Here is a 22,578-nt window from a genome sequence, read left to right on the forward strand (position 1 = left end):
TAGACCTAGGATTGTTCCTGGGTCCCATCATTAATACTTACAAAATGAAAACAAACACAGTTTAGGGGAAATAAATAAACCTCCACTGCGTTCATTGAGAGCTCACTTTACTGCACCCAGATTTGACATGAACATCTTAATAGCTCTGATAGAATCACTTAGGAGCCCAGCTTCATGGAAATAGAAAAAATGTTAATGAAGAGAAAATGTGGGTGATTAATAAATATGATTGAAATGCAATGACCTTTACTTACTCACTGAGTAATTAAAGTAATCAAAGGAGACCCAGCTGTGATGAGAGCTGTCAGAGAACAGACCAACATATAGTTCAAAAAGCCACAACATTCGATGTGGTTTGCAGAGGACAGTACTTTTAAAAATGGCTTTTTCAGTAAACTAGAGGGTTTTTTCTGACGGTCTGGAGAATGTTCTTACTTCAGGGCATGATGAGCAGTATAAAAACACAAGACTGAAAAACACAGTCCCTACGGACTAAAACAGGAACATGCGAAGATCTCTCTAATGAGTCCTTAGATATCCTCTGAATTCCAATTAGGCGTTCCCCCTGGTGTGCGATATCAATCAGAAAACAGTGGCTTAAAGGCACCAGATCACTTCAAGTGCGTCTCTTGTTACTCTTGGGGAAACGCATGAGGAATGAATGTGTTGTCCCTAAAAAGCCTCTGTCCTTTCTTTTGGCAGCAAAGTAAGCAACCCTGTCCAAAAAACTTGACAGGAAATGAATCCACATTCAAGGGTCAGTGATAAAGCCGTCCTATATTGGACTGGCCAGGGACCTCTGGGCAATACCGCCCTAATTCCAGCATTAATACAAGTAACACAAACCACCGTCATTGCCAAACTTTCTTTCCCACTCCTTTCATCAAAAAGTACCACCTGCCAAACCTCTAAGCTTTCTCCTCTAAGCTGCATGTTACCTGAGGGCAAAAACTGAGGTTTCATTTCACAACCCCACACACATTACACACCCGGGCACTCAACAGATGCTTAACACACACAAAATGTATCACTGAAGTAGAGATCTCAAATAAAAATGGTTTGACTCAGTGAGCTCATCACTTCTACCAAATACACATTCACGCAGGTGATAACGCTGGAATCCCCCATCAGTATTTCTCCCCTGCTGCTATTTCGCTCCTTATTTTGAAATAACTGTAAAAGGATTAACTTTGGGGCTACTATGGGATCTCATCCTTTGTTTCAGTCTTTTGTTGCCCTGAAGGCCTCCTTATCATGTTGAAATATAGGCAGAAGAGTCAGGGGAGCAGAAATATTATATAGGGGATTATCAGGTTAGAGAGAGAGCGAAAAGGAGGGCTGCTTTTCCAGACTCTCTGGACTGTCTTGTGAAAAGAAATTACCATTCTATTTTTACTCATTTCATTTTAGCTTGTCTTTCTCTTCCTTTTTTTTTTTTAATTTTTCTTTGGCACTTTTCCACTTTTATCTGCCTGCCTATGTTTGGTTTCTCCCTTCTATTGAGATGTTGGATGTTTTCTCTTTCCCAGGCTTCTTCCGTTTGGTGGCTGCTTTGTCTGGTGCTTTTATCCTTCTCTGCACAGTCCTCCCTCCTCCTGCTTCGTTCTTTCCAGCCCTCTTTTCCTTTCTGTATCTGAGGTGCTGACTTGAACTTATCAGTTATTTACGTACTTGTGTGACGTCCACAGAGCACGCAGAAGCAGCCAGCTGTGGAACTGGGATTCCATGAGCAGAGGCCTAAATCATGAGTAACACCCTGCTGTGACAAACGCAAAGAAAGGCTCTGCTTTTTTGTGTGTGTGTGTGATACGCGGGCCTCTCACTGCTGCGGCCTCTCCCGTTGCGGAGCACAGGCTCCGGACGCACAGGCTCAGCGGCCATGGCTCATGGGCCCAGCCGCTCCGCGGCATGTGGGATCTTCCCGGACCGGGGCACGAACCCGCGTCCCCTGCGTCGGCAGGCGGACTCCCAGCCACTGGGCCACCAGGGCAGCCCGGCTCTGCTTATTTTTATGAAGAGAGATCGAGCAGCTGCATGAAAAGAGAGACAGGGCAAACTGGGCACTGGCTGGAAATGAAATAAATAGAAAAAGTATCACCCTGCCAATGCCTGCAACGTTCTAATTTTATGTGTTCAGCATTCAAGCAATAAATTGTAAGACAGTCAAATTGAACTGGAGCCTCTAATTTTAAGTCCTAAGAATTTTCCTTCCACGGTGTGAATTTTCCTACCGTCACTGGTCAGTGCTGAACGTGATGTCAGTATTTTCCAAGTAAATTCTTGTACAACTCAAAAGCTGGTCCACCTCCATCCCTAGAGAGGCCAGGCATGTACATTTATGCACGGGTCACAGCTGGAAGACTGAACTGGACTGAGTTCAAACACCTCAGTTCAAAACGCTGATAGTTAATTTTATGTCAACTTGACTGAGACATCGATGGCCCAGATATTTGGTCCAACGTTATTCTGGGTGGGTCTGTGAGGCTGGTTTTGGATGAGGTTAACATATTGGTAGACTGAGGAAAGCACACTGTCCTCCATCATGTGTACGGGCCTCGTCCAATCAGCTGAAGACCTGACTGGGACAAAAAGGCTGACTACCCACAGGTAAGAACGCTGGGAGCCTGACAGCCTTCAAATTGGGATATCAACTTTTCTCCCGCCTTTGGACTTGAACGGAAACACTGGCTCTTCCTGGGTCTCAGGCTTTGGGACACACACCAGAACTAAAGTCTCCACCTTCCTGAGCCTCCTCCAGCTTGCTGACACACCCTGCAAATCCCGGGACCAGCAAGCTTCCACAATCACATGAGCCAACTCCTTATAACTGATCTCTTTCTGAAAGTATACATATCCTATTGATTCTGTCTCTCTGGAGGACCCTGATTAATACAAAAATCTTGCCGCTGTAAGAACACTTCAAGTCATTTATCAGAGCATCATATTCTGACATGTAAGGCAGATTGCCCAGAAAGACTAAGCAATGTGATGAAAGTTGAACAACAAATCAGAAGTCGTCGGTCACTCTGTTTCTTCTCAGGCCTTGGAGGGGTTCTGGGGCAGTCACAGCTTTGTTTGTGATGTTGGGCAGATCTGAATCCAAGTCTTTAGTCTCCGGATGTCAGAGAAGCTACAGCAAGTGAAACATGCCAAAGAAGAGACAAAGATTTTTCCAATATTAGGAAGTTCGTGCTGCTCCAGCAAAGACTATCTAGAAAGTTTCTCAGATTTTCCTCGTTATGAATTTAACGTCCTCAAAAAATGTCTGTAGCACTCCCCTAAACCCCCAAGACGTATACCTATCTCTGGTTTGCCTTGTCAGTTTAATGATGCTAGAATTGTAGTGCTTGCAAGGGACACAAGAGGGTAGTGAGACCAAACCATGAGAAGCACTTTGGGGCTGTGATAAGCAGAATGGCCCCCCAAACAGGTCTGCTTCCTAATCCCCGGAATCTGTGAATACATTACCTTACATGGCAAAATGGACACTGATGATGTGACTTAGTTAAGGATCTGCAATTGGGAGATGATCCTGGATTATCCAAGTGCGTCCTATATAATCACAAGGGTCCGTATAAGAGGGGACCCTTATAAGAGTGGGAGAAGGAGGTGTGAAGATGGAAGCAGAGGTTGGAGAAAGAGAGAGAGAAATTTGACGATGTTATACTACTGGCTTTGCAGATGGAGGAATGGACCACAGACCATGGAATGTGGGTGGCCTCTAAAACCTGGAAAAGGCAAGAAAACAGATTCTCCCCTAGAACCTCCAGAACGAATAAAGCCTCTCAGAAACTTGATTTTAACCCAGGGTGACCTATTCTGGACTCTGAGCTCTACAACGATAATATATTTTGGTCATTTGAAGTCACACAGTTTCTATTAGACTGTCACAGTAGCAACAGGAAACTAATATGGTGGGGCTTGTGAAAATAAACGTGTGGGTCCAGTTCTCAGGGACTCCAATTCACATCTTCTTGTACCGATGAAACCTCCTATTTCAGAAATTCTGCCTCCTACTGGAGGTACGTAAAGCTGAGTCACGTTATCCTCCAAGGAGCTTACAGTCCGAAGGGGAAAGCAGTTTTTTCAACATGAAACATGTCTCCTTCCTGATTAAGAAGCTTAACGACCACCCACTAAGCACGTATTGATAGATTCCTGGTGATCCATAAACCTTTACTAGAGGAAATTGCAATTCCATGTAGTGAGCTTACTTAGGTCAGCTTTCCTAAAGACTTATGTTGGCCCTGAATCCTTACATTTTTCTTTCAGTCCTCCACGTTTCTTCCATACACCCGCTCCCCGAGAACTCCGGTTGTTATTTTATCTTCAGAGACTGCCCAAATCAGAAAGTTGTGGGGTTCGTGTTGATGAGTTTATTTGCAATGCCAGTTGGTTGGCCATATTCTGGGATATCATCATGTCACTGAAAGTTCACTAGGAGGAACACTCAAGAAGCCAGTGGAGATGTCTGCGATACAGCTAAGTCTCTAGGTTTGGCCGCATTTCTAGACCTATAGAGCGGTCCACGGCGTGACATCGTGTTGGAATGCCTTTCTACGTGCCCGCCTTTCCCCAAAGAGCAAGACAGCCAGCTTCTTATGCTTCTTCTAAAGCTCTGTCCCTCCTCCCTATCATTCCATGATGTGCTAACCAAGGAATACAATTCAATGACCATTGTGTTGGTTAACTTCTGTTCCTGACTTTTCATCGCTCTCAGCAGCCCCATCCTTTGTCGTGTGACTTTGTAGTGTCTCCCATCGTTGGTGAGTGTACTTCCCTGCTGCACAGATCCTGGGCTTGAAAGACGGAAGTTGGAGACTTGAGGTCGGAATGTCACTCATTCTTCACATTCAGGGACAGCCCCCGTTTCAAATATCCTGGTCAGCATTTCAGGTCACTGGACAGCCAGTGTGACCTGATTTGGGTATGAGAGCATGGTGCTTTGATGGCTTTTTACAGATTTTTAACCATTTAGTCTCCATCCCAAGAAGCAAAAAAATGAGCTGATTTTTAAAAATCTCTATAAAATATTTAATGTGTTTTCCATGCAGAGACAATTAAGTGAAGAAAGGAGCTAACTCTAAAATACGCACATTGCTCTGAAAGTCGGATATGATTTTTACTTGCAAAAGGACACTTAAAACGTAAATGGAAAGTATTCAACATAAAGATCTCAGCTTTTTCAGAACTGCAATTTTAATTGCTAAGATGAATGCTGAAGCTGATTTAGCACCAGAATCATAATTGACCATAAATTTTCTCTTGTTTTTACCACCATTTCTGCAATAATGAATACAGTTTCGAAGCTGAAGTGAAGTCTCCCCATATGAGTTTGTTATGGGCTGAATTATATCTCCCTAGAAGATGCTGAAGTCGTAACCCTCATGTGAACGTGCCTCATCTGGAAACAGGGGCTCTCACCTGCCTGAGTTAAGATGAAGTCGTTAGGGTGAGCCTTAATCCAATGTGACTGGTATCTTTACAAAAGGGGAAATTCGAACACACAGACAGACAGGCAGAGAAGACAGACGAAGTAAAGACATAGGGAGAATGCCACCAACGAGCCAAGGTATAGCTGAGGCTACCAGAGACTAGGAGTGAGGCACGGAACAGACTGTCCCCAACAGCTCTCAGAAGAAACCAACACTGCTGATGCCTTGATCTTGAACTTCCGGCCCCCAAAACCATGAGACAACAAACTTCCGCTGTTTTAGCCCCACAGCTTGTGATATATTGTTACAGTCTTAGGAGAATACACATATTAAATTTGCCTTGGTTCCTTTCACACATTACAGATTAGCAGCTTTCAATTACAATATTCAGATGAAAATGGTTCCAAGAATTACGCACAAAAATATTCATGACCCTATTCTTCCACACATGTGGGCTACTGAACAAATACCCATTTCCTGTGCCCCGGGTTGAGGTTCTTGACCCATTCAAACCTACTGAAGAAAACAGTCTCCTTGTTTTTTAAATTAAAATTCCTCATGGAATATGAAATAGGCTCCAAATATTTCAAGAATCAAAGTACATAAAAATTATCAGTATTGTAGGGGCTTCCCTGGTGGCACAGTGGTTGAGAGTCCGCCTGCCGATGCAGGGGATGCGGGTTCGTGCCCCGTTCCGGGAGGATCCCACATGCCGCAGAGCGGCTGGGCCCGTGAGCCATGGCCGCTGAGCCTGCGCGTCCGGAGCCTGTGCTCCGCAACGGCAGAGGCCGCCACAGTGAGAGGCCCGCGTACCGCAAAAAAAAAAAAAAAAAAAAAAAAAAAAAAATTATCAGTATTGCAAGTTATTTCTATGTCTTCTGGTTCTTAAAAAGATTTAATTGGTCAAATATTTAAGACAGAATCTAAAACAAACAAGTGGATCCTTTCAACGTTACTGGAATATCGGCCAGACAGCTATAATATACTCAGATTTTCACTGATGGTATAAATAATTTCAAGGCATTGGGCTCACTCTCTTAGGGAGCCCACACTTTTACTACTGCTTCCTGCATTTATTTTGCAACTTCAGGAAGCCCCTCACACTCCTTCTCAGTTGTACTTTCCCTTCCTTCCTTGTCAAAGCCTGCCCTCAGGATTGCCTCTGTAATTCTTCACACCATAGTGTGGAGCAGTTGAAGGTAATATGTTAAGTCACTCAGGACCAGCCTGCACCTGTTCTTATATATGAAGTTTTACTGTAACACAGCCAGAGTACATTTACATATGGCTGCTTCGATCTACCTCAGCCATGCTGAGCAGAGTATATGTGCATACAATAGAGTATGTGTGACCCACAAGGCTGTAAATATTTACTATCTGGTCCTTTACAGAAAAAATTTGCCAACTCTTATTTTAAGGCTTCTCTCTCAATAAAAGCAAGAACAAACAACATAATCCCCACGTAATATTTATATTATATTTAAAATTTTCAGGACATAAGAGAGCAAATAGCGTCCTTGTGTGTGATGTAAACAGCCACAAGTTTCACATCAAAGAAACCACAAATCCACTTTATCTTTAAGTCCAACACAAGCAATGTGAAATGAGATCAGAGGCCACATTTCAGGAACTACATATGCATATGGGGTGCTTTAAATAACTGTACGTTTACATGTAAGTCTAAGTCTCTGTATGTCTATCTTGGGTCTTGTTCCTTTCTGTTCTCATAATCTGACCTGTTGGTTTCAGGACATGCAAAATATTGACTTATTCCCAAGCCTTAAAGTTGAAAAGATATGTTTCAGTAAATGTGAACTAACATTTCATTTTCAAAATTAGTATGTGACTGATTTGGTTGTATATCATGTGTCAGTTTCCTAAGTCACACCCCCAAATTGCTATTGTTTGCAAAGGAACAATCTGGAAGCTGGCAGCACTGAATCCAAACCTTCAAAGGGAAGTATTACAAACAGAGATGGGTCCTTCCTTCCATGGTCTCAGTCTTCCTCTATCCCAACTCCAACAGCTGTTCCTGCCTTTTGGAGGATGAAAATACGATGCCTATTGCATAACCAAAACAAATGCTTTCTTGCTTTTCGCACTTATATTACTGCTCTTGACAATTCACCAGCTGATTACCCTACTGAATTATGCACCTGCCACTCCTGCTATTTATCTTTTTGTTGTTTATTAGCACCGTGACTACAAAGGGAAACAAAGAATGAAGGAAGTCAACCAAAAGCGTCTCTATTGTGTTGCTGGAGATGTCTTGAAGTCTCTGAGTAATCAAGATATAATTTCCAACCACTTGCTCACAAACGTGGGATTTGGGGCGTAGAACATTCCTCATGGAAAGTGTAAAAAAAATTTTAAGTGAATGGGAAACATCTTGGATTATATCCTGGGACTCGTAAGTTTGCCTACTCTCAGTAGCTTGACTTTTCAAAATACATATACCAAACAAATCCAAGTAACCTAGATGAATACACACAGTTTCTCAGGTGGGACCGCAGCCAATTGCAATTTGTTCATTCATGCAACAAATATTTATTGTGTATCTATTACGTGCCCAGCACTGTTCAAATTCTCAGAGTACAGCTGCCAACAGCAAAGCAAAATACCCCTAACCAAGATGAACTTGCATTCTAATGAGTCTGTCTCTCTAATGTGGGTAAACATGATAAAGGGAAAGTCTTAATGATGAAATTAGAAACATCAAATTACAGTTAGTCAAAGCTCTTTATACAGCTCTCACAAAACTGTTGGCCTGTTAACTGTGTTACCAGTGCATCTTTTTCTTGTCAGTCTTTTCCTCTCCTTTCTACAAAAAACATTTTACCAGTGTCTCTCCATTTTTCAAGTGTTTGTTCAAATGCTTCAAAGTCATCTTATTGTCCTAATTCCAGAGTTTTAACAATGTCAATTTCCCTCGTCACTCACCCAAGAGATATCTATTGAGCAGTGTTCCAGTATTTTATTGCTGCGTAACAACCATCCCCAAACATCAAGTGGCTTAAAACAGCAACACTCATTTATTTGGGCAGGATTAGGTGGCAATGACACATCTCCCTTCCCAGTAGTACCAGCTGGGGCAGCTCAACAAGGGGATGGAAGACACTCTCCTGGACAGGCAAGCTGGTGTTGGCTATTTACTGGGAACTTTTTAGGTGGGGCTGTTGCCTTGGGGCCTCAATTCATCTCCACCTAGGCCTTCACTGAGGTTTCTTGGGCTTCTTCCGAACATGGTAGCTGGGTTCCAAAAGGAAGTATTTCAGATGATGGGAAGTATCACTATAAGCTGCCAGTCTCTTAAGACTTGGGCATGGAGAGTGGAACAGGGCCACTTCTGTGATGTTTTATTGGTCAAAGCAGTCACACATCTACCCAGAATCACTGGAAGAAGACAAAAACCCCACTTCTCAAAGAGAGGTGTGTCAAAGGATTTAAGTCTGCTGTGTGCCAGGCATTATGGAAGGCACAAATGAGTAAGATATAGCCAGAGCTCCCACAAGAAGCTCAGAGTCCAGCAGGAGAACTGAGCCAATAAAGAGTTGGTTACAATACACAGGTTAATTTAGGGGAAAAGTGCTGTAGATACACAGAGAAAAAACTGAGGAAATTTTCTAAGTAGGAGTTCAGGCAGTTAAAACAAAACAAATAAAAACAAATAAACAAGCAAACAAAAACAGTGAGTGCAGAACCTGGCTTAAATGCTGGGATGTGGTCAATAGTGTGAACACTGCCTGCAGAATCCCCGTTCAACCACGGAACAACTGCCAAGTTCCACAGTCCTTTGCTCCTGTCATTAAATGAACCAAACCCTCAAGCGAGTGCGCACGGGACCGGAGTGGGCAGCATCCCCTTGCTTGCACTCCCTATAGCCTGTCCTCCATCCCTCTCTCTCCTCCACCTCTTGGTCTCCTGACCTCTCTTTGACAAGTGCTGGGAGCCTCCAGGCTTCTCAGCAAACGCATGTGTGCCCCCCACCTGTCTCTGTGGGGACTGACTCTAGGAGCCCCCTTCCGGTGAATCCCCCTCGCCAGACAGGGAGTTTCCTTAGCTGAGGCTCCACTGACCAGATCACAGGTAGCTGCGACTGAAGGCACTAGGCACTGCAACGTTCTCTTAGGTTCCTCTGCACACAGCCACTCACGCACCTTCTTGTGTGCACGTATCCAAAGCACACACAGAATGCATGTCCTGGGCTACAGGCTTCAAGCCCTATTGGTGCATTCAAAATGGTGTCTTTTATAGGTTTATGCAAAGACAGAGCCACGCATACAAGTCACTTGAAGTGATTTTGTCTATGACATATAAGAATCAGAAGACTGAGGATTATTTCCCAGGTTAGAAACTATATATTGTTAGGTTGTAACTGGCCTTAAAATAGAGGGAGCTTTAAAAACATTTATATTTATTTCAAACCTTCTCGAATGGATGCCCAAACTTCACTACCTGTTACAGCAGGGATCCCCAGCCCCTGGGCCATGGACCGGTACCAGTCGGAGGCCTGTCAGGAACCAGGCCGCGCAGCAGGAGGTGAGCAGTGGGCGAGCGAAGCTTAATCTGTATTTACAGCCGCTCCCCATCGCTCGCATTACCGCCTGAGCTCTGCATCCTGTCAGCATTACGGTGAGGTGTATAATTTTTTCATTATATATTACAATGTAATAATAATAGAAAGAAAGGGCACAATAACTTTAATGCGCTTGAATCATCCTGAAACTATCTCCCTCCCCGCCCATCCATGGAAAAATTGTCTTCCACCAAATCAGTCCTTGGTGCCAGAAGGGTTTGGGACCGCTGTGTTACAGCTCGACTTCTATGTGATTTACCTATTTCAGGCAGTTTTTCCTAACTGAGGTCAATCAATCTGTACCTCTCTTCAACAATTCTGCTTGAATTCAGCAACTATGTAATTGTTTTAAACCCTGGGATATGTTGTATAATGCATCTCATGGTAGACTCAGCCCCTTTAACATCCAGTACCTGTGAAAGGGACTGGAAGAATACTGGCAGCTAAGCACGCTTGAGGTTGACAAAATGCCACTTGACGGTTCTTTATTTATACTTCTATTCACGCATCTCACATTTATTCAACTACTACATACCAGACTCTGTATTTAAAATATGTGAGGTATGCTCACAGGCACACACACACACGCACACACTTATGCTTATGTATGTGTGTGTCTCTAAGAGTTTATCAGGTAAAGATATAAAATGTATACTCAGATCATAGACAAAAGTGTGCTTCACACAGACTGACCAAGGAAGGCACTCAGGCCAACATAGGATTTGAGGTGTTTTTTAAATGGCTTTTCGTATGTGATTAGGAGGACATTAGAAATGATAAAACGTCTCTAGGTACAATCCACTAACTTGGATTTGTATTATTATTTGATACCCAAACTTAACTCTAGTTACCTACAAAATAAGAACTATGAAATTATTTAAAAGCGACCTACTTAATTTTTTTTTTTTTTTTTTTTTTTGGCCGAGCTGCACAGCTTGCAGTATCTTAGTTGCCTCACCAGGGATCGAACCTGGGCCCCCTGCAGTGGAAGCACAGAGTCCAACTAACTGGACCACCAGGGAATTCCCAATATTTTAATTTTATTATAAGAAACATTACTGACACAACAAATTCCAGTCACATGTGCTTATCCTCTCATCATATTTCTGTGTCATGATGGATATAAACCCTACACAAGTACTGATTTAACTGTGAACATAGAGAAGTGGAAATACCAGACTGAATTTACCTTGGAAGGTTATTCAGTGCCCAACACTAAATCCGAGATCTACCAAAATGCAAAATAATCATTTCTCCATGTATAAACTGGTCACCCTGAACCTTTTTAAAAGAGCTCTGTCCACAAATACAGAAACGTATTTAAGCTGACATCAAACTTTTCTGCAGTTTCTGCTCTCCAAGCCAGTGGAGTGCAATGGTGATAGCCACTGTATTTTCCCACAACTTCCGAACAAACTGAGAGGCAGGTATGCATGCTCAACGCAATAACACATAAAACCCGTCACGGGGACCCACTGAGTACACAATGTAGACTTTCTATTCTAAGAGCATAAAATAACAGTAAACATGATTCTAACATTAAGGGCTTTACAAAATATAGTCAGAGATTAAGGCAAAGTAGAGGTATATGTTTTCCATATTTGAAGTTGATCTTCAGCTCCACGGAATTGAAAACTGTAATCTTTTTACAATGTATCTATAGGATGAAGCCCTGCTAAGCCCCCTGTGAATAAAGACTATTCCTTATAGAATCTAAAACCATATAGATGTTTAGTAACTATTGCTTGCAGTGGAGAGAGAAAAAACACCTCAAATTAAAGGACAACTTTTCCATCTGCAGAATATCATACCCCATCACTTAGATTCAGGTCTAGCATCAATTTAATACTATGATGACGCCTCATACTTCTGTAATAACCCTTCGGTAATAAGGGTTATTAGGGTTGAGTAAAGAGGTTGATGAGTTTTTTTAAAAATGCATTTTACACTATCATAATAGACCAATTATGTTTCAATTCTATAGCACCACATTCCTGTCTTGTCCAGAACAAAAATGGATCACTCCATTATTGAGATAATCAATGTTTTAAAATACAATTTATCTGACGCATTTTACTTCCATTTACTCTCTTCATTCACTGTGAAAAACTGTCTAGTGGGCAAAAATGATAATTTGGAACTGAATGTCTCATTCTGTCCCTCCGAACAAGAAAAACTAATAGAAGCAGTTCAGGGTTGCGTTTTGAAAGAAAAGCAGGAGACTTCTAGCTAAAGAGATCCAGTGAGACCACTTTCCATCTCTTCCCTGACTCAGAATCCCACCGAAAACAACAAAATATAAACAATCAATAAATTGAAATATTTCATCAATGAAACTACCACAAATAGAACAAACTTGACAAGGATTGTGAAGTCTGGACCGAGGCAGAGAGTGTGACACTGGACTCCTAAGAGGATACGTGTTTCCCCACGTTAATTGCCAGTATCCTGAAAGGTCCGCCCCAAACGTCTTTGATTAGAGACCTGAGACCCAAATTTGGCAGGGGGTGGGGCGAGAAGAAAATGGGGGCAATTCCCCACCCAGCGGACTCCTGGCAGCAAGTGGAGACGTTCTTGGGTTGTCCCAGCTGGGGACGTGCTACTGGCACCTAGTTAGCGGGGTGAGGCCAGGGGTGCTGCTAAACCTCCTACAGCGCCCAGGACACCTCCCCACCACAACAGAGAACGATCAGCCCCAAATACCTACAGTGCCGAGGTCGCAAAACCCTGTTCTGGAGACCCAGCCTAGCAGCCAGATGAGGATGAAGTGAAGCTTCCATCGTGACAGGCACTTTGTATGGTCTGCAACGCAGCTGTCCAGCAAGGAAGCCCATCAGAGATGACGCTCAGGGGAAACGGAGAGGAGGCCATGAGGAACTGGTGACCGTACCAGTAACGATGCTCCTGAGGGCTTTGCTGGGAACCCACCAAACCGCCTGAATTTTGGAAAGGGAGACATAGTCCCCGGGCACAGAAGTAACCGCTTTGGCAAGAGCGTGTTCAGGACCACGGATTCCAAGCGGAGGCTGCGCACAGCCTCCGTTTCTCCTCACCTTCGGGGCCTCCTCCCAGTGTCTGGAGCGACTAGCAGGTCCCGTTCAACAAGGTACAGCAGTGTGAAAGGAGGGCCCTGTCTCTTCTGCACACAGAGGAAGGGAGTGAGGAAGAGATCACAGACAACACAAGTACATGTATGACCAAACTTATCTCCCCAAAAGAGAAAACCACAGATATCAGACCAATATTTCTCCAGAGTCTCAAATAAATTATACAGAAGAGATATGAGATTATTATCAAACTATAACACAACAAAAGGAACATTTAAGAAACCTAGCCAATGGAGCCTAGGAAAAAAATGGGAAAGAAGAAGAAACACAACGTAAGTGAAAAGAACAACTGGATCAAGTGCCTGTAACAGAGAGCAAATTCAGAAGCCCAGGCTCTAGAGGTGAGTGCATGAAATAGAGCAAACAGAAGGGAACAGTGCTATAAAAGAAGTATGAAGATGGTTTGATGAGCACCACACGACAGGCGTCCAGCGCAGCATACCTGACATTCCTGCACAAGATGAGACAGCAAATGCACGCAGATCAATTCAGAGTTACAATAAATGACATTTCATTCTGCAGTAAACACTTGAACGCGTTGATAAAGACGACACCATATCCCAAGGAATGTGCCGAGGAATTATCAGCAGGAAGACATCATGAAATTCACCACTTCCAAAAACAAAGAATCACGTGGGAAGGCAGGTGGGAAAAGGCAGAGGTACGAAAAAGGGGAAAGCCTCAATTTGATCTTAGATTTCCCAATTGCAACACTGGATGCCAGAAGATCACCAGGCAATGACTACAGAACGCTGAAGGTAAGGAAGTGTCCTCCCCAAAGTTCACGCCTGGCCCCACTGCCTTTCAATTATAAATGCCACAGATGGACATTCTGCAGCATGGAAATGCTGAAAGAGTGCAGCACACACAGACTTGTCTTCAAAACATTCCTGGGTGACAAATTCCAGCCAAGAAAAGACCAATTAGAATAACTCAGGAATGGAGAAACAGTGATCAGCAGACTGAGGTGAAGAATCAAATAATTTTAGATTCAGGAATAAAATTATGGTTACATACAAAGAAAATAATTATTATAATACAAAAAAAAATCAAAGGTCATTGGGAAAGATACAAAGAGGAAATTGTATTTTAAAAAAAAGCCTCATTTTCATAACAAGGCAAGAATAGATAATGGCTAAAGTTGAAACATGTAGTTAAAAAACAGCATCGGGGCTTCCCTGGTGGCGCAGTGGTTGAGAGTCCACCTGCCAATGCAGGGGACACGGGTTCGTGCCCCGGTCCGGGAAGATCCCACATGCCGCAGATTGGCTGGGCCCGTGAGCCATGGCCGCTGAGCCTGCCCGTCCGGAGCCTGTGCTCTGCAACGGGAGACGCCACAACAGTGAGAGGCCCGCGTACCGCAAAAACAAAAACAAAAACAAAAAACAGCATCCTTTTGGGCTTCCCTGGTGGCACAGTGGTTAAGAATCCACCTGCCAATGCAGGGGACACGGGTTTGAGCCCTGGTCCAGGAAGATCCCACATGCTGCGGAGCAACTAAGCCCGTGCACCACAACTACTGAGCCACTGAGCCTACATTCTAGAGCCCACAAGCCACAACAACTGAGCCCCCGTGCCACAACTACTGAACCCCACGTGCCTAGAGCCCATGATCCGCAACAAGAGAAGCCACTAGATAGCCTTATCCATCAGACGGCAGACAGCAGAAGCAAGAAGAACTACAATCCTGCAGCCTGTGGAACAAAAACCACATTCACAGAAAGACAGACAAGATGAAAAGGCAGAGGGCTATGTACCAGATGAAGGAACAAGCTAAAACTGTAGAAAAACAACTAAGTGAAGTGGGGATAGGAAACCTTCCAGAAAAAGAATACAGAATAATGATAGTAAAGATGATCCAGGACCTCGGAAAAACAATGGAGGCAAAGATTGAGAAGATGCAAGAAATGTTTCACAAAGACCTAGAAGAATTAAAGAACAAACAAACAGAGATGAACAATACATTAACTGAAATGAAAACTGCACTAGAAGGAATCAATAGCAGAATAACTGAGGCAGAAGAACGGATAAGTGACCTGGAAGACAGAATGGTGGAATTCACTGCCATGGAACAGAATAAAGTAAAAAGAATGAAAAGAAATGCAGACAGCCTAAGAGAGGTCTGGGATAACGTTAAACACAACAATATTCGCATTGTAGGGGTCCCAGAAGGAGAAGAGAGAGAGAGAAAGGAACCAAGAAAATACTTGAAGAGATTATAGTCGAAAACTTCCTTAACGTGGAAAAGGAAATAGCCACCCAAGTCCAGGAAGCACAGACAGTCCCACATAGGATAAACCCAAGGAGAAACATGCCGAGACACATAGTAATCAAATGGGCAAAAGACAAAGAAAAAGTATTGAAAGCAACAAGGGAAAAACGACAAATAACATACAAGGGAACTCCCATAAGGTGAACAGCTGATTTCTCAGCAGAAACTCTGCAAGCCAGAGGTAGCGGCACGATATATTTAAAGGAATGAAAGGGAAGAACCTATGACCAAGATTACTCTACCCAGCAAGGATCTCATTCAGATTCGATGGAGAAATCAAAAGCTTTACAGACAAGCAAAAGCTAAGAGAATTCAGCACCACCAAACCAGCTCTACAACAAATGCTAAAGGAAATTTTCTAAGTGGGAAACACAAGAGAAGAAAAGGACCTACAAAAACAAACCCAAAACAATTAAGAAAATGGTCATAGGAACATACATATGAATGGATACACAAACGAGACCCATCCATATGCTGTCTACAAAAGACCCACTTCAGACCTAGGGACACATACAGACTGAAAGTGAGAGGATGGAAAAAGATATTCCATGCAAATGGAAATCAAAAGAAAACTGTAGTAGCAATACTCATATCAAATAAAAAGACTTTAAAATAAAGAATATTACAAGAGACAAGGAAGGACACCACATAATGATCAAGGGATCAATCCAAGAAGAAGACGTAACGATTATAAACATATATGCACCCAACATAGGAGCACCTCAATACGTAACACACCTGCTAACAGCTATAAAAGAGGAAATGGACAGTAACACAATAATAGTGGGGGACTCTAACACCTCACTTACACCAATGGACAGATCATCCAAACAGAAAATTAATAAGGAAACACAAGCTTTAAATGACACAACAGACTAGATAGATTTTATTGATATTTATAGGACATTCCATCCAAAAACAGCAGATTACACTTTCTTCTCAAGTGCGCACGGAATATTCTATAGGATAGATCACATCTTGGGTCAAAAATCAGGCCTCAGTAAATTTAAGAAAACTGAAATCATATGAAGCTTCTTTTCTGACCACAACGTTATGAGATTAGAAATGAATTACAGGGGAAAAAAACGTGAAAAACACAAACAAATGGAGGCTAAACAATACATTACTAAATAACCAAGAGATCAATGAAGAAATCAAAGAGGAAATCAAAAAATACCTAGACAAATATGACAATGAAAACACGACGATCCAAAACCTATGGGAAGCAGCAAAAGCAGTTCTAAGAGGGAAGTTTATAGCTATACAAGCCTACCTCAAGAAATAAGAAAAATCTCAAATAAACAATCTAAACTTACACCTAAAGGAACTAGAGAAAGAAGAACAAACAAAACCCAAAGCTAGCACAAGGAAAGAAATGATAAAGATCAGAGCAGAAATAAATGAAGTAGAAACAAAGAAAACAATAGCAAAGATCAATAAACTAAAAGCTGGTTCTTTGAGAAGATAAACAAAATTGATAAACCATTAGCCAGACTCATCAAGAAAAAGAGGGAGAAGACTCAACTCAATAAAATTAGAAATGAAAAAGGAGAAGTTACAACAGACACTGCAGAAATACAAAGCATCCTAAGAGACTACTACAAGCAACTCTATGCCAATAAAATGGACAACCTGGAAGAAATGGACAAATTCTTAGAAAGGTATAACCTTGCAAGACTGAGCCCGGAAGAAGTAGAAAATATGAACAGACCAATCACAAGTAATGAAATTGAAACTGTGATTTAAAATCTTCCAACAAACAAAAGTCCAGGACCAGATGGCTTCACAGGTGAATTCCATCAAACATTTAGAAGAGAGCTAACACCCATCCTTCTCAAACTCTTCCAAAAATTTGCAGAGGAAGGAAGACTCCCAAACTCATTCTATGAGACCACCATCACCCTGATACCAAATCCAGACAAAGAGACTACAAAAAAGTAAAATTACAGACCAATATCACTGATGAATATAGATGCAAAAATCCTCAACAAACTACTAGCAAACAGAATCCAACAACACATTAAAAGGATCATAAACCATGATCAAGAGGGATTTACCCCAGAGATGCAAGGATTCTTCAGTATATGCATATCAATCAATGTGATACACCATATTAACAAATTGAAGAATAAAAACCATATAGTTATCTCCATAGATGCAGAAAAAGCTTTTCACACCCATTCAACACCCATTTATGATAAAAACTTTCCAGATAGTGGCATAGAGGGAACCTATCTCAACATAATAAAGGCCATATATGACAAACCCACAGCAAACATCATTCTCAATGGTGGAAAACTGAAAGCATTTCCTCTAAGATCAGGAACAAGACAAGGATGTCCATTCTCACCACTATTATTCAGCACAGTTTTGGAAGTCCTAGCCACAGCAATCAGAGAAGAAAAAGAGATAAAAGGAATACAAATTGGAAAAGAAGAAGTAAAACTGTCACTGTTTGCAGATGACATGATACTACACATAGAGAATCCTAAAGATGCCACCAGAAAACTCTAGAGCTAATCAATGAATCTGGTAAAGTTGCAGGATACAAAGTTAATGCACAGAAATCTCTTGCATTCCTATACACTAATGATGAAGAAGCTGAAAGAGAAATTAAGGAAACACTCCCATTTACCACTGCAACAAAGAGAATAAAATACCTAGGAATAAAGCTACCTAGGTAGACAAAAGACCTGTATGCAGAAAAGTATAAGACACTGATGAAAGAAATTAAAGATGATACCAACAGATGGAGAGATATACCATGTTTTTGGATTGGAAGAATCAATATTGTGAAAATGACTATACTACCCAAAGCAATCTACAGATTCAATGCAATCCCTAGCAAATTCCCAGTGGCATTTTTTACAGAACTAGAACAAAAAATCTTAAAATTTGTATGGAGACACAAAAGACCCCGAATACCCAAAGCAGTCTTGAGGGAAAAAAACGGAGCTGGAGGAATCAGACTCCCTGACTTCAGAATATACTACAAAGCTACAGTAATCAAGACAGTACGGTAGTGACACAAAAACAGAAACACAGATCAATGGAACAAGATAGAAAGCCCAGAGGTAAACCCACACACCTATGGTCAACTAATCTATGACAGAGGAGGCAAGGATATACAATGGAGGAAAGACAGTCTCTTCAATAAGTGGTGCTGGGAAAACTGGACAGCTACATGTAAAAGAATGAAATTAGAACACTCCCTAACACCATACACAAAAATAAACTCAAAATGGATTAGAGACCTAAATGTAAGACCGGACACTATAAAACTCTTAGAGGAAAACATAGGAAGAACACTCTTAGACATAAGTCACAGCAAGATCTTGTTTGATCCACCTCCTAGAGTAATGGAAATAAAAACAAAAATAAACAAATGGGACCTAATGAAACTCAAAAGCTTTTGCACAGCAAAGGAAACCATAAACAAGATGAAAAGACAACCCGCAGAATGGGAGAAAATATTTGCAAGTGAATCATCAGACAAAAGATTAATCTCCAAAATATATAAACAGCTCATGCAGCTCGATATTAAAAAAACAAACAACCCAATCCAAAAATGGGCAGAAGACCTAAACAGACATTTCTCCAAAGAAGACACACAGATGGCCAAGAAGCACATGAAAAGCTGCTCAACATCACTAATTATTAGAGAAATGCAAATCAAAACCACAGTGAGGCATAACCTCACACCAGTTAGAATGGGCTTCATCAGAAAATCTACAAACAACAAATGCTGGAGAGGGTGTGGAGAAAAGGGAACCCTCTTGCACTGTTGGTGGGAATCTAAATTGATACAGCCACTATGCAGAAAAGTATGGAGGTACTTAAACAACTAAAAATAGAATTACCATACGACCCAGCAATCCCACTTCTGGGCATATACCCAGAGAAAACCATAATTCAAAAAGACACATGCACCCCAATGTTCACTGCAGCACTATTTCCAATAGCCAGGTCATGGAAGCAACCTAAATGCCCATCAACAGATGAATGGATAAAGAAGATGTGGTACATATACACAATGGAATATTACTCAGCCATAAAAAGGAATGAAATTGGGTCATTTGTAGAGACGTGGATGCAACTAGAGAGTGTCATACAGAGTCAAGTAAGTCCAAAAGAGAAAAACAAGTATCATATATTAAGAGATGTATGTGGAACCTAGAAAATTGTAGAGATAAACCAGTTTGCAGGGCAGAAACTGAGACACAGATGTAGAGCACAAACGTATGGACACTAAGGGGGGAAAGCAGGGGGCGGGGGGATGGTAGTGTGCTGAATTGGGCAATTGGGATTGACATGGATAAACTGATGTGTATAAAGTGGATGACTAATAAGAACCTGCTGTATAAAAAATAAATTAAATTTAAAAAAAAGAAGATGTGGCACATATATACAGTGGAATATTACTCAGCCATAAAAAGAAACGAAATTGAGTTATTTGTAGTGAGGTAGATGGAGTTAGAGACTGTCATACAAAGTGACGTAAGTCAGAAAGAGAAAAACAAATACCGTATGCTAACATATATATATGGAATCAAAAAAAAAAAGAGAAGCCACTTCAATGAGAAGCCCATGCACCGCAACAAAGACCCAACGCAGCCTAAAATAAAATAAAATAAATTTTTAAATTTTTAAAATAATTTTTTTTTAAAAAGCATCTTTTTTATAAAACCAGCTTTTTACATTTTATGCTCCTTCATCATGGTTTATGAGTTGGGTATAACTCTTCTAGGAAATGAAGTACCTTTTAAAAAAGAAATATTCATTTAACATTTAACAATTCCTTCACTTTTATTTCCACTTACTGTTTTTGGTTAAATTTAAGTAAAACTTAATAAAATATTTGTTACTACAAATAACATGTATAAGTTTGATGCCATTTTTCATGTACTTTTCCCCTAGTTATCTATCATTTAGGAACAATTTATGGCTCTTTCAATCTGAATGTTTCTTAAGAGAGATGGCTGTTAACAGTGATCAAGTGCTGACCACAATGAGTTCTGGACGGTGGGCATTGGAGTGATTTTTTTAATGTATACTTTTTTGCATTGCTTTATTATTTTCATAATAAAAATATATCTTTTTAGAGCAAATAAAGTCACTATTATCTTAATAGAAATGGCAGGACTGAGCAGATGTGACAGAGACCAGATAACCCACAAAGCCTAGGATATTTAGTATGTAACCCTTGAGAGAAATAGTTTGCCATTCGCTGCTCTCTCTGCCTGCTGCAAGGAGATGCCAGCCCATCCACACTCCCACTACACAGACAGAGAGCATGAACCGTCTATCGTCACATGACACACGTTTTTTTCCAACATGCCTAAGCGGCCTGTAGCACCACTCTCCCACAGACTCGGTGTTTTTATAATTAGGGGCAAGTTTACACCAGACCATCAGCCTCCCTCAGAGGTGACCAAGCATATTCACTGATGGTTACGGCGCTGTCACAAGCAAGCTGCACTTCTCCTAAACCACCAGATGGGAAGGGTACGAGGGCAAAGACGCAGCATCGCAATCTGACACTAGTAAGAATGCAAGACGGGCTCACTGAGATATAAAATGCTGGAGATGCTGAGTAACAACAGAAAAAAGGTTCAGATGTCTTCTTCTCTAGGATGCCTGATCACGGCGATGTACTGTCCTATTTCCTTTCTGAAACACAAGCCCAGACAAGAGGTGTGTGGGTAGAGACGATACTGTTTGGGGAACATTTTTTTTTCATCTGTTTGTGAAATAACTGTGACTTACTCTGAAGTACAGATAAGAAAGAAAATGACACAGCAGCGTGTGTAAAGACTTGAGATTTTAGAAGAAAAGGAAACACACTAATTTTAGGGAGCCAGAAAATGCAGAATTATGGGGCACTTCTAAAGATAATCCAGTAACGGTTTGGTCCAAACAAAACAGCAGAGAATAAGGAAGTTGTCTAAAGATTGCTCTGACAGATCAAAGCTAACGTTCTTCAAGGAATTACTTGTTCAGCCAGTTCCTCTCCCCACAGCTTCTGTCCTCACGTAAGGAAAGCTCTGGCCCCTGAAGCTTTCCTGTGCAGGTCAGTGCAAAGGTCTAGAGGTCTCTGAGGTCCCCTGGAAGCCAGAGCAACTTCCTGCAGTCCTCGTGGGGAAGTGTCTGCCTCCCAAGTCCCTCCCCCCATGGAAGAAGTCAACACAGCTGTCATGACAAGCTGCACCTCCTTTCTCTGCTTTTGCTTAAAGGGTTAAACATCGTTTATTGCAAAGAGCCGCTAAAAGCAACTTATGCTTCAGTTCCTCACTCTCTAAGGCGAGAAATCGCTCCCATTACTGATGGTTAGGGTTCTGTTGATTCTGCCAGACGTTCACTTGAGCCTTACAAAGCCGGTCTTTAAAATAAAGTACGATTTTGGACGACTTTTAGCAATGGCGTAGAAATCCAAAACGTGGCCGCGGGTGGGGATGGGATGCTCAGTGACCCCAGAGGCAGCACCCCTGAGTGGAAGATCTGCAGTCTAGCCATAAACAGACTTTAAATATCATTAGTCGTGTTTGTATATAAAAATCTTCTATAATACATCAAAGTCAAGGACTCCAAGTGTAAGTGGCAGTCCTTCAGAAATTGTTCTTCAGGACATAAGAGTTTTTGTCCTAAGAGTGAAAATGAATGCACAGCAAATAGTTTGATACGGCATCTAAATTTAAATGGACTAGATTGCCATTTTCACTTTTAATAACGGTGGCGGTTCTTGCTTTCTTCACTGCAAGGATAACCGTGAGCGTGTGCAGATACTGACCAAACAGGTAACAAGAGACGCAATAATCCATCAGACCACGAGCTGACAACTGGAGCTATTTTTCTTCCTTACTTAGAAAATAACTCTCTTTCCTCCCAAGAAGGAGCCCCATTAAAATTGTGTTTTTACAGGCAACAGTATTTACTTTATATGAAATGTATCTTCAGCAGAGTTTGCTTGTCTTGTTAACAGTTTTCTTCGGTTTTACGAGAGGCTAACTGGGGAAGATCTGCACTGAGAAACTGACACTAATTGGTGAAGAAGGTAGCAGATAAAACATGTGTTGTCAGGAAACAACTGTCGTGGGGAATCTGAAAAGCGATACACATAGATGTGGATTCCTTCTGATGGTGTTGCTACTGTAGCTTAGCTAGCATTATTTCCATAATGTAAACTCTGAC

Source organism: Grampus griseus, assembly GCF_964374135.1.
Source record: "Grampus griseus genome assembly, chromosome: X".
In the NCBI taxonomy this organism is placed as follows: Eukaryota; Metazoa; Chordata; class Mammalia; order Artiodactyla; family Delphinidae; genus Grampus; species Grampus griseus.